Below are 13,388 nucleotides of genomic sequence, written 5' to 3'. Positions count from 1 at the left end.
GTTTTAAAGCTTGCTTTCACCATTCTCAGAGTAGGACTCCACACTATAGAGTGGGAGCTAAAGATAGGGGCAGTTAATTTGCTCTTCATTCTGGTTCCAACTAGATGCTCCTTATGAAGCTGGAGCTATGTGTTTGTGTGTATTGAGGATTTAAAAAAAAGTACTGCCATTGGCTGGAGCCACTGCTCCATAGTCTCCCACAGTCTCAATCTAAAAAAAGGAATACACACACACACACACACACACACACACACACACAGTCAATGTTTACTGAATATTGGCATAGGCTAAAATTTACCCAGCTTAGCCTTTCTTTGAGACTGGATGATATGAACATGGCTGTTAAGTAACGATTAGACATGAGCAAAGGGAACCTAAAATAGCTAATCCTTAGTTCAGTTCATATGTGCTAAGAACTCTGTTCTCTCTTAATCCACTGCTTGCTTACATGCTGCAAGCTACACTAGAAATGCTGAGACTTAGGCTTTTCTCTGCAGCACATCCTTTTAAAGCACCTTCGAAATCTAAAAGAAATCCTAGTATTACCAATAGGGAGAAGACCTGGTACAAATTGATTAAGAGAAGGCCTTGTATGGCCAGGTTCTTCACAAGATGAGCTTTGCTCGGGAATGAATACAAATCATTTATGGCCCACTGCATATGGAAGTGAAGAACAAAAAGCTCTGGTCTAATCTGATTACGGTGGGCTACTTTGTCAGAGAGTTGACTTTTATGCATTGCCATGTCATTATAATCTCATTGTACTTCTAAATTTTTTTTTTACCACCCTGGGACTCTTATGTGGTCATGGGTAATCATATACACTGAGTGATTCTTAAGACATGTTGTAATTCTTTCACAATTTTCATGTTAATCATTCCCCATTAGCTGGGAAGGGACTTAATGCTGCAAGCCCCTAAAATTTCAATAAAAACCTCTGCCAAGGTGTTTGTGGTCACCATTCTCAGTCTCCCTTTCTGAGATGACCTACTTTCACCTCTGAAGGAAAGTTCCTTTTTATTCCAATAAACTTTATTATTCTCAATAAATTTTGCTATTACTCTATGCTTTCACTACTTGCCTGAAATCTCTCTCTTGACTCATGAATCAAGATAGCTGTGCTGAACCTCTGGAAACAGTTTCTTGACTGCCAAGCCCACCAGAACTGTTTTCTTGCAACTCAGAGGAGAGAGGGAAAGGAACACTGCTCTCTCCCTCAGTCATCCTGCCTAGATTATTTCTAAGTAATGATAATTGGAAGGGAGAAATGGTACCTCTTGGATGCAGCCACTTTCTTGATATTAACTTCCTGAAACTGTGTAAAGTGGATCTACTGATGCCACCAGCAGCTGAAATCACTTGCAATAGCTCTTTCATTTCAGGTAATGAGGAGAAACAGGAATTACTGATTGTCTGCTGAGCCATATGAAGCAGTATTTCTTTGAGACAGAGCTGTGTTAGAAAGGACATCATCTCTAGCTTAAACAACACAGCCTCTGATTCCCTTTATTGAACTTCCAGAAGTTTGTTGAATAACTGTTTCTCAATTTAACTAGGTCATTTGATTAATCATAAGAGACTTTACAAGATTGCTTTTGTTAATTCTGACCAACTTAATATGCTTTTCACTGGGTTTGTTTGTATTTTTAAGTTTCTGGCATTCCAGAAGTCACACCCGGTCATATATACCTGAGTTTGAGTGCCTTTTTAAAATAGATCTGTAACCATATTTTTATCAGGATCTCACACATTTCTTAATGAGCCTTATATGAAAAATTTCATGTGAGATCCTTCAAGAAACATTTTCAAATTTATTTTAGAGGCTTTATATGTGTGTGTGTGTGTGTGTGTGTGTATTAAAATACTTTATCTTTAATACTAAGCTGCATCTTTATGTCTCTTTCATGAGAAAAGTAGCAAAACAGAAAGGGGTATAAATAAATTTCACTTTAAGTTTATCTTGGTGAGGAAGCATATTATGCTACTATGCTGTTGCTATGTATGCTATGAACAGTGATAATTTATCACTGAGTTCTACCAAGTAAATAGAATATGTGTTTTCGTAGAGTATAAATAAAATCTTGAAAAATTAATGTAGAATTAATTTTTGGTTTATGAAAAAGTATTAATTAAACAAAAGGATTATTTCTTATAGCACTCTTTAGATTCTTATTGGGTCCTAAGAGAATGAAAGAAAATTGAACATGTCACTCGTTTGACCCAATTTATTGTATGTACATTGCTTTTTGTATCATCTCATAGAATACTGGGAAAAGATTCTCTCTCTTTACGAAAAGAAGAAATTCCCATAAGTAAAGATTTTAATTCACTCACAGTTTGCCTGTGTAGGTGTGTTCTATTTTTGAAATGATTGTATTATGTAGTCTGTAATTTTTCTACTTGAATATTCCGTTTGAACCAGCATATCTCATTGTAAATATATCTGCCAATACATCTGTCAATATATCTTTAAGGAAAAATGAAAAAATATTTTTGTATTCTTTTTCTTTCTTCAGAAACCAATTTAAAAGGTGGGGCAAAATCTTCCCTAGAGTCTTTCTGCATAATTTGATTTGGTTGTTCCCTCAAATTTTCTTGAATCTTTGTTTTGATTCTCTATAAAATATGACAAAGAAAGATGCAAGAAAGAAGGCAAGATGGAGTCAATAGGATACCTAGGGATTACACATCAAATGACATAAATTAGTAAGAGAAATCTCATTGACAGAGTAGTAGAAAAGGTTTAAAATTACGTAATTTTTTGAAAATGAAAAACCTAAGTTGTACAAAGTATTATCTGATTACTATACAATAGCTAAAATTCAATAATTAATGGAGAAAACAAAATATTTCCTTCACTTAGAAAATAAACCAGTTGATCAACCAAACAAAAATAAACTCCCAAACAAAATACAATCTTCAATTAATAGAAATCAGACTCCTCTAAATAATAGAGAGAATAAACAGTGAAAAATGTTTAGGAATGAATGCAAGGAAAGTTCTACATAGATTAGCATGCAGGATGTTTTCTCAGAAGAAAATTTATTAGGGGCACAAAAGCATTGATAACATAGCCATTTAACACAAGAAGTAAAGAAAGCAAAGAAAAAAAAGCCATCTGAAGTTGATTGGTCCAAATTAAGGTAGAAATAACTTTTGAAAAAAAATCAAATAATTAAAGCTATGAAAAAATGATGCTAAATCAAGAGGAATGATAAGAGAACATAAATAATCTGAATGAGAGTAAGTAGTTACAAATTTTCAGCATTTCATTTAGGGCACAAACATTGAACAACTAGCAGGCTCTACACATAACTCTGTGTTCTAAGATTTCGGGAGAAGCCAATCCAACAAAATCCCTATCTTTGTGAAACCTACAATCTAACATGGAGAGATAGAAATATCAATAAGGAAGATGAGTTAATAAATCTTATACCTCACAGGAAGAAGTACTATAGAGAAAAAGTAATTTTCTGTTTTTAGATAGTGTAGAAAAGGGAGATGTCACTGAGAAGTAAACTTGACTAAAGACCTAAAGTAAGTGTATGTGAAATCATTCAGATAACTTGGGAAGTACATTTATGCAATGGAACCAGGTCCCTGACCCAGCAGTTCACCTAGTATCCTTAAGGAAAAGCAGCAATTGCTAGAGTGAAATTGAGCAGGTGATTGTGCAAAGTAGAAAATAAGACTAGAGAAGTAGCAAAACACCTGTCCTATGTGACCAAGTGTGTTATTTTAAGGATGAAGTACAATTGAATTAGATAAAGTAGCCATTCAGAGCTGTAGTATGAATAAACACAACCTGAACAAGAGTTAAGGTAGGTTTGTGTGTGTGTGTGTGTGTGTGTGTGTGTGTGTGTGTACAAAACAATGAACAACAGGGTCAGAAAAAAATAAATCATTAAAAACCTTTCTTCAATAACACAATCAAGAAATAAAAGTGACTATCACCAAACTAGTGACAGTAGAACAAAGAAGTAGTGAATCATATATTTATATATACATATGTCATAACTATATATGTATTATATATAGTTATACAATATATAATATATATATATTATATAGTCATGATACAGGCTATATAATTTTTCTAGTTCATTTGAGGTAGTGCATAAGAGAAATAACAGAAGTAAAATTGATTCCAATATTTGGTTAGCAAACAGAAGAATTGGGATTCCATTTACTGACATGGGGATGATAATATGATGTAAAGAATTTGTAGGTGGTGGTTTCATGAGCTTCGTTTGAACATATTTGAATTGAAATGTCTATTGTATCTCCAAATGTAAATCTTATAAGCATACAGTTTCATATATATATATATACACATATATATGTATATTAGTCTGGAGTTGAGGAGAGATGATTCTACTGGAGGTATAAATTTGGGATTCAATATATAATATTGAGGTCATCAAAGGAGTAAGTACAGTAAAAATGGTCTAAAATCCTGGCCATTCCAAAAGTAGGGAAGGGTTGGTAAGAAGCAGTCTGTAAATGACACCACCCAGGAATGATCACAGTGTTAAAAGGAGCCAGGTAAGTGTGTGGCCATGAAGGTCAAGTGAAGTAAGCTGAGTCAAATTTTGCTGAGAGAAATGTTTCTTGGTTTAATGGAAAATCTTGTGATTTTGACAAAAGTAGTTTTAGTGTAGTGGTTGTGGAGAAGATGTCATCCAAAAGGTTTTTGTGTTAAAATTTGAGAATAAAACTAGAAAATGAGTACATAATGATAAACTTTTCAAATAATATCACTATAAAATGAAGAAAAATATGTTGGTGACAACAGGTTGGATTTTTCATACAGAAGAATGTTTTAAAGATGGTTATAATAGTATGATTTTTGTATATCTATGGAAAGCATAAAGTGGAACAATAATTGAATTGGTAATGGAGGAACAAGAGGAGAATTTCTGGATAGTCTTAAATTAGTAAAAGTGTCTGTGAACTAGAGTCTACAATAATTTTATACAAGAGTAGATAAAGACTATGATTTCAGAGATAATCAGTATAAGACACAGCAGTAAGAGAAATACAAGTCATTTTAGCAGCTGAGTATGCATGCAATGTAGAAACACAATAATTGACTAAAGAATGGGAATTTTAAAGGACTAAGGAGATGAAGTATGCTTAAGATTTGTAAGCAGGGATTTAGAATATAAATGTTTAGCCAAATTAAATGTCATTATTTAGCTGCATTAAATTTTCTGAGTGACAATAAAAAGTAAAGAGTTAAAAATAACTGAGTTTTGGTTTATCTAAATAAATAAAAGAAAGTAAGAAAGATATTATGGAGCTGAAGTTACCTGTAATTAATTATTATAGCTAGCTATAATAATTGACTATGGAGATTTAATTTAGAAAAGGAAAGAAATGAGTACATTAATTATTGAGATATAGTGCTGAGGTGATAGAAGCAATGGACTAAAGATCTTTTAGGTTTGGATAAGTTTGTAGATACAAGTGTCAGAGGAAGTAGACTGGAAAGATAATGAGATGGAAGTCAGAGGGTAGAATGTATGAAATCAAATGGATTGAATCCTCTTAGCTAAAATAATAATAATAGGTAAAGGATATACAATGATGGAAGTAAAAATTGAAGGAAATATGGAAGATATATTAATATAACTATGTGTGATTATACAAAATATATTTGAAACTATACAAAGTAGTTGGAATTTCTATGAACCTAAGCACATATTTGACTCAAAATATATGGGAAACATATCATTAATTTGAACAAAAACATATAAATATTTGACATTAAAATAAAAGATTATAAAGAAAAAGATGTGTGGGAAATATTTCATGGGTACGTTCTAAGTAATCTTCAAAATAAATATAATAAATTTAAATACATCATGCTACAACTATACACAAAACATTATGGAACCATTGAAAGAGTAAGGTAAGTTTGTAAAACAGAATGGTAATTGGAAAAATAAAATATGTTAGAATGAAAGGGTACTATCATAACAGTTGGGTTACAACATAAAGAATATAAAAACATATGAATGATATTTTATGAGATGCAAAAACTTTTCAAGTTATTCTGTTGAGAATGGATTTGGGAATCTGAAATAAAAGAAACATTCATTCAATGCAAACACATTTATTTTTATGAAATTTTTATCATGTTATTTTGATGATAATTTTTTTTTTGTGGTACTGGAGCTTGAACTCAGGGCCTACAACTTGAGACACTTCACCAATCCTTTTTTGTGATGGGTTTTTTTGAGATACTATCTTGGGAACTGTTTGCCTGAGCTGGCTTCAAACTGTGATCCTCCTGATCTCTACCTCCTGAGTGGCTAGCATTATAGGTGTCAGCCACCATGCCAGGTATGATAAATATTAATAATCAAAAACTTTTGCTATACATTCTCATTGCCTAGATTTTACACATAAATAGATAGATAGATACATACATACATACATATAAGGACAGATGATACTTAACTGAGAGGATCTTTTGGCAAATGAGCTTATAAGTTCTAGAAAATTTAATTCCTTCAATAAGTTGAAGTACATCTCTCTCATAGACTACCTTCCCTTAAACCCACTTTGAAAAAATCAATTTCTTTTTTGAATTTCCCACTGTTGACATTTTTTTCTTCCTACAAAATAATGGTGATCAATTTCAAATAACAATCATAAATTATTTTTATTCCTCTGCATTCTGAGGGTCCTATTGGGAAAAATATGAGGTTCTATTCTCTAGCATTTCAAAACATAAAGAGTTTACAGTTGAATTTAAACACTTGTACTGTTGGGCAATTATTATATTTGTTACTGATCAACTCCAGGCAATAAAACTGACATTTAATACTCTAATCACATTTGCTAATACCATCAATTTATTTCTAGCAAATGCTCATTCTTCCTGTTTTACAGAGGAATGATAGGCATTGAATTAATTTCTTATCTTCACTAATTCATTCATTGAACAGTAGAGTTTACTCTGACCTCTGGAAAATGTCAATATCATATATTGGAGAAGCAAGAAAAGAATATAGCTTCTCCTTGGATGATTAGGAGACTGACCAAAGCACATATATAAGTGCTGTATGTTTCACAGTAAATTTGTAAAAGGTATGTAGCATATATGCTGTATATACAGAGTTAGACACAAAATAATTCTGGTAGAGGACATGTGGATTATGTGTATTTATTTGGCACATATTTTGGAGCCACTGACGTGGAAAGTCACAAGTGTTGAAAACGTATACCAAGATCCAGTAATTATAGCAGTTATTTATTATCAAATCAAGGAATAACAGTTTCAACTGTGTATGTCAAAAAAGTCAATCTGAGAATTAGTATAGTGTGGCTTAGAATGTGAAAAATTGGAATAGGAATATCAGCTTGAGAAATTTTCAAATAGTTGAGAGACTAAATAATGTCTAAAATGAGAAAGACACTTAGAAAGGAAAATGAGCTATAATAGATACTGAGGAGCTAAATGGAGAAATTTAAAACTAATCAGATATAGGAGAAGAAGAGAAATAGGTCAATATTGTTGCTGTTTGCTGAGATTGGAGTACAGTAAAGAGATCTTCTTTTTCAAGGAAAGATAATGAGTTTTTTTGGCCATATTGAATTTGAGTGAGGGGATTGAGGGGAAGAGATGATGAAGGCAGTGTAAATAATGTCCAATATAAGTCTAATCAGAACTGTCACTATGATTCCCTCTTGTATAATGAATATATCCTAATAAGGAACAAAGAATATTTAAAAGAATATTTAAAAAAAGAGCTGAGCAAAATCACACACAAAAAAAGGAATTTAAACACTCAGAAGAGGCTTATAAGCACATGAATACTTTATGCCCCTAAATATAACAAGAGTCTTTCTCTCCTCAAAAATAGTTTTTAAGCAACAAAGATCTATTTTCTATTTAAATTCTCACCATTTCATACCCTATCATACTATAAGAGCTTCTTGTTTTATTTTCTTCTATTGCTTTATTTGGTGTATCAAAGTGATGTTGACAGAATGCACATCAATCTGAAGTAACTTCAGTATTAAGACTGGGATACTTGCAGAGGTCATCAATAAAAAAGTTTTAAAAAATGAAGCTTAAAAATTAACACCAAGATGGTGACTAGGGCACAGAAGCAGAAAGCATGAATTCCATATATCAAAAATCTTGGAGAGACACTGGAGCCACACTTGGTGGAATTAAAACAACAAGGAGAATCAAAACTTTGACACCCTGAACCCCTAGCCATTAGAAAGCTTCTGCACAACATGTTACACTGAGAAAAGAGGAGGGCTCCCGCCACCACCACATGTCAACTCCAAACCTGCTTGGGAGACATTCAGCAGATCAAACAGGTGAACACCAAGCATCATGAGGTATTCCCCTAGCCACCCCTGGGATAAACCAGCATAGCCACTTGGGCAGACTAACCCCCCCAAAATAAAAACCTGAACAATAAACAAGTGACTGAAAACTAACACACAGCAGAGCAGGCAGGATGCTGAAAGTGCGCCAGAGAAGGGGGTAGGGCAAGGAGCTAATCTCCATGTGAACTTCAGTAAACAAATGGTGGAAAGGCAGGAGGGCTGCCAGCGGGTTGGTGATAAGCCACTGCTTGAAACTGGGCAGGCAATGTTACAAAAAGCTCATTTCCTGAGCCAGTGAGAAACATCCAAAGTCAAACAACACTGCAAAATTGAAAAACAATCAGCAAAACATCACAACATGCTGACAGCAGGGGGCCAGCTGATGGATAACTGTCCATGCCCCAGAGAAAGGGGGCAAGGCAAAGAAACAGGCCCCTAGCAAACAAGCACAGTGAAAACTCAACTCCAAAGGAGGACAGCTGGTGGAATACAGAGCTGATCTTCAGAAACTGAGAACAACATGAAAATTTAAACTGCCACACCTCAATGAGGGCAGAGCTGACTAAGCAGCTACCACTAAAAGACAGCAGTAAAAAAGCATGACCCAACCACCTGGTGAGAAAATGAGAGATCTTCTGCTTAAATACCAACACCAGGACTGGATGCTGGAGGAGTAACACCAGCACTTAAACTAAGACTGAAATTCTATTGTTCATGAACCTGTAGGATTTTTTTTTTGTGTGTTTGTTTGTTTTCTTTTTTGTTTGTGTTTGTTTGTTCATCTCTTCTGTTGATTTCTTTGGGGTTTTTTTGTTGTTGTTATTGTCAGTTTTACTAGTGTGAATTAGTTAATACTAAATTACTCCCACACCAGGGAAAGAATTCGCACACACACACAAAGCTAAAAACCTAATACAGCCACAAAACACAATTAAGCCAGGGAAAGAAAACAGGTGGCAGAAACCACCAACTGGTCTATCAAGAACTTAGTTACACAATACAAAGTAGAGCAATGGGAAGATGAAAAAGGGATGGAAACCATTCTCCCCCAAAAATAATTTATTCCAGGATTCAGAAGGAAATGAAGAAAATGAAAACCTACTTCCAGACTTCAACAAAACAAAGATAAATGACACCAAGGAACCCAACAAACAAAGCCCACAAGAACACCTTCAAGAACAAATCCTGCAAGTAATCACTGAGAATTTCATGGAGATGTTACTAGACATATTCAATCAAAACATACAGGAGGAACACAAGAAATTCCAAAACAACAAAAATAAAGAATATGGGAAGACAAACAAACAAATAAATGAACTCATAGGAACCCTAAATAAACACCAAAGCGAAACAGAGAACACTATAAATACAGAGACAAATGAATTAAAGACAAAAATTGCCAATATAATGAGGAAGTAACTCATGATATGGAAAATCTCAGAATAAAGAATGAAACAAAAACAGAAAACACAATGGAAGGTTACTCCAGCAGACTAGAACAAGAGGAAGACAGAATCTCAGAATTTGAAGATTAAATAGAAATTAAAGGAACAACTGAAGAGCTATTAGTCAAACAACTCATGACCTCTGATAGGAATATGCAAGAACTCACCACCTCCATCAAAAGACCAAACCTGAGAATCATGGGCATTGAAGAAAAAGAAGAGGTACAAGCAAAAGGAATTCATAATATATTCAACAAAATAATAACAAAATTTCCCAAACCTAGAGAAAGCTATGTCCATTCATTTACAGGAAGCCTCCAGAATACCAAATAGACTTCACCAAAATAGAACATCCCCATGACATATTATCATTAAAACAGCAAGCATAGAGAATAGAGAAAGAAACTTTAAGGTCATAAGAGAGAAAAAACAAATAACATACAAAGGTAAACCCATCAAAAACACAGCAGATTTCTCAACAGAAACCTTAAAAGCAAGAAGGGCATGGAGTGTGGTATTCTGGGTATGAATGAAAATAACTTCAACCCTAGGATACTCTACTCAGCAAAACTGTCATTCAAAATAGATGGAGCAATAAAAGTCTTCCATGATAAGCAGAAATTAAAATAATATATAACCACCAAGCCACCGCTACTAAAGATTTTGCAAGGAATTTTGCACACAGAAAATGAAAGCAAACCAAACCATGAGAGGACAAGCAGAACAAAAGCACAGGAGAAGAGAAGACAAGGAATCAGAGAGTAAATTGATTCAGCTGCACACTCTTAAACAACAAAGACAACTATATGACAGGAATCATGACATACCTATCAATATTAAAACAATAAAGAATCGCCCAAAAAAGAAAAGTCCAGGACTTGATGGATTCTCTGCTGAATTCTATCAGACCTTTAAAGAAGAAATAATACCAACTCTCCTTAAACTTTTCCATGAAATAGAAAGAGAAGGAATACTGCATAATTCATTTTATGAAACCAGTATTACACTCATTCCAAAACCAGACAAAGACACCTCCAAAAAGGAGAACTATAGGCCAATCTCCTTAATGAACATCAATGCAAAAATCCTCAATAAAATAATGGTAAACCAAGTCCAATAACACATCAGAAAGATCATTCACCACAACCAAGTCAGCTTCACCCCAGGGATGCAGGGGTGGTTCAACATACATAAATCTATAAATGTAATACAGCACATTGACAGAAGCAAGAAAAAAAAAAACACTTGATCATCTCAATAGATGCAGAAAAAGGCTTTGATAAGATTCAACACCACTTCATAGTAAAAGTTCCAAGAAAACTGGGAATCAAAGGAACGTACCTCAACATTGTAAAGGCTATACATGACAAAGCTACAGCCAACATCATACTCAATGGAGAAAAACTGAAACCATTTCCCCTAAAATCATGAATGAGACAAGGGTGCCCACTCTCCTCTCTCTTATTCAACATAGTACTGGAATTTCTAGCCAGAACAATTAGGCAAGAAGAAGGAATAAAAGGAATACAAATAGGTAAAGAAATGGTCAAAATATCCCTATTTGCTGATGACATGATCCTATACCTTAGTGACCCAAAAAACTCTACCCCAAATCTCCTAGACACCATAGACAGCTAAAACAAGGTTGTACAATACAAATCAACTTACAAAAATTATTAGCTTTTCTATACACCAACAACAAACAAATTGAGAACGAATATATGGAAACAATTCCATTTACAGTAGCCTCAAAAAAATCAAATACCTAGGAGTAAACTTAACAAAGGATGTGAATGACCTCTACAAGGAGAACTACAAACCCCTGAAGAAAGAGATTAAGGAAAGTCTTTCCAGAAGGTGGAAAGATCTTTCCAGAAGGTGGAAAGATCTTTCCAGAAGGTGGAAAGATCTTTCCAGAAGGTGGAAAGATCTCCCATGCTCATGGATTGATAGAATCAACATAGTAAAAATGGCTACACTACCAAAAGCAATCTACATGTTTAATGCAATTCCCATCAAAATCCCAATGACATTCATCACAAAGACTGAAAAATCTACACTAAATTTCATTTGGAAACACAAGAGACTGTGAATAGCCAAGGCAATACTCAGCAAAAAGAGCAATACTGGAGGTATCACAATACCTGACTTCAAACTATGTTACAAAGCCATAGCAATAAACACAGCATGGTACTGACCAAAAAACAGACATGAAGACCAGAATAAGGGACCTGGATATGAATCCTCATGGCTATGCCCATCTTATTTTTGATAAAGTTGCCAAAAATATCTGATGGAGGAAAGACAGCCTCTTTAACAATTGTTGCTTGGAAAAGTGGTTATCTGCCTGCAAAAAACTGAAACTAGATCCACATTAATCACCCTGTACTTGTGTCAACTCAAAATGGATCAAGGACTTTCACATCAGACCCGAAACTCTGAAGTTAGTACAGGAAAGAGCAGGCAAGGACTTCCTCAATAGAACCCCAGCAGCTCAGCAACTAAGAGAAAGAATGAACAAATGGGACTACATGAAATTAAAAAGCTTCTGCACAACAAAGAAATTGTCTCTAAAGTAAAGAGACTACCCACAGAGTGGGAGAAAATATTTGCCAGCTATACATCAGACAAAGGACTGATAACCAGATTATACAGGGAACTTAAGAAACTAAACTCTCCCAAAATCAATGAACCAATAAAGAAATGGGCAACTGAACTAAATAGAACTTTCTCAAAAAAAAAAGATATTCAAATGGCTAAAAAACACATGATAAAATGCTCACCACTCTGGCCATAAAGGAAATGCAAATCAAAATCACACTAAGATTCCACCTCACCCCTGTTAGAATAGCCATCATGAAAAACTCCACCAACAGCAAGTGTTGGCGAGGATGTGGGGATAAACTAACCCTCGTACACTGGTAGGCATGAAAGCTAGTGCAACCACTCTGGAAGACAACATGGAGGCTTCTTAAAAATCTAAACATAGATCTGTCATATGATCCAGCAATCCCATTCCTGGGGATATACCCAATGGAATGTGACTCAGGTTATTGCAGAGGCACTGTACACCCATGTTTATTGCAGTGCTATTCAAAATAGCCAAGTTATGGAAATAACCACAATGCCCCACTACTGATGAATGGATGAAGAAATTGTGCATTTATACACAATGGAGTTTTACTCAGCCTGAAGAAGAATGAAATCTTATCATTCGAAAGTAAATGGATGGAACTGGAGATCATCATCTTGAGTGAGATTAGCTAGGCTCAGAAGACCAAAAATCATATGTTCTTTCTCATATGTGGATTTTAGATCTATGGCAAATGCAGCATTGTTGGACTTGGGTACCACGCTAAGGGGAGGCACATATGGGAGGAATGGGAATAAGTAGGAAACCCAAAACTTGAAAGTGTTTGATGTCCCCACTGCAGAGGAGCTAATACAGTAACCTTAAAGCAACAGAGCTCACTATGGGAAGGTGACCGGGAAGTATTGAAGAGGTCAGGTAGAGATGAATCAGTTTGGGTTGTAATATAGTTGTGCATTGAAGCAATGCTTGGAATCTCTTTGTATAGCTATCCATAT

Source organism: Castor canadensis, chromosome 4, assembly GCF_047511655.1.
Source record: "Castor canadensis chromosome 4, mCasCan1.hap1v2, whole genome shotgun sequence".
Lineage (NCBI taxonomy): Eukaryota > Metazoa > Chordata > Mammalia > Rodentia > Castoridae > Castor > Castor canadensis.
Note: the sequence above shows the minus strand (reverse complement) of the source record.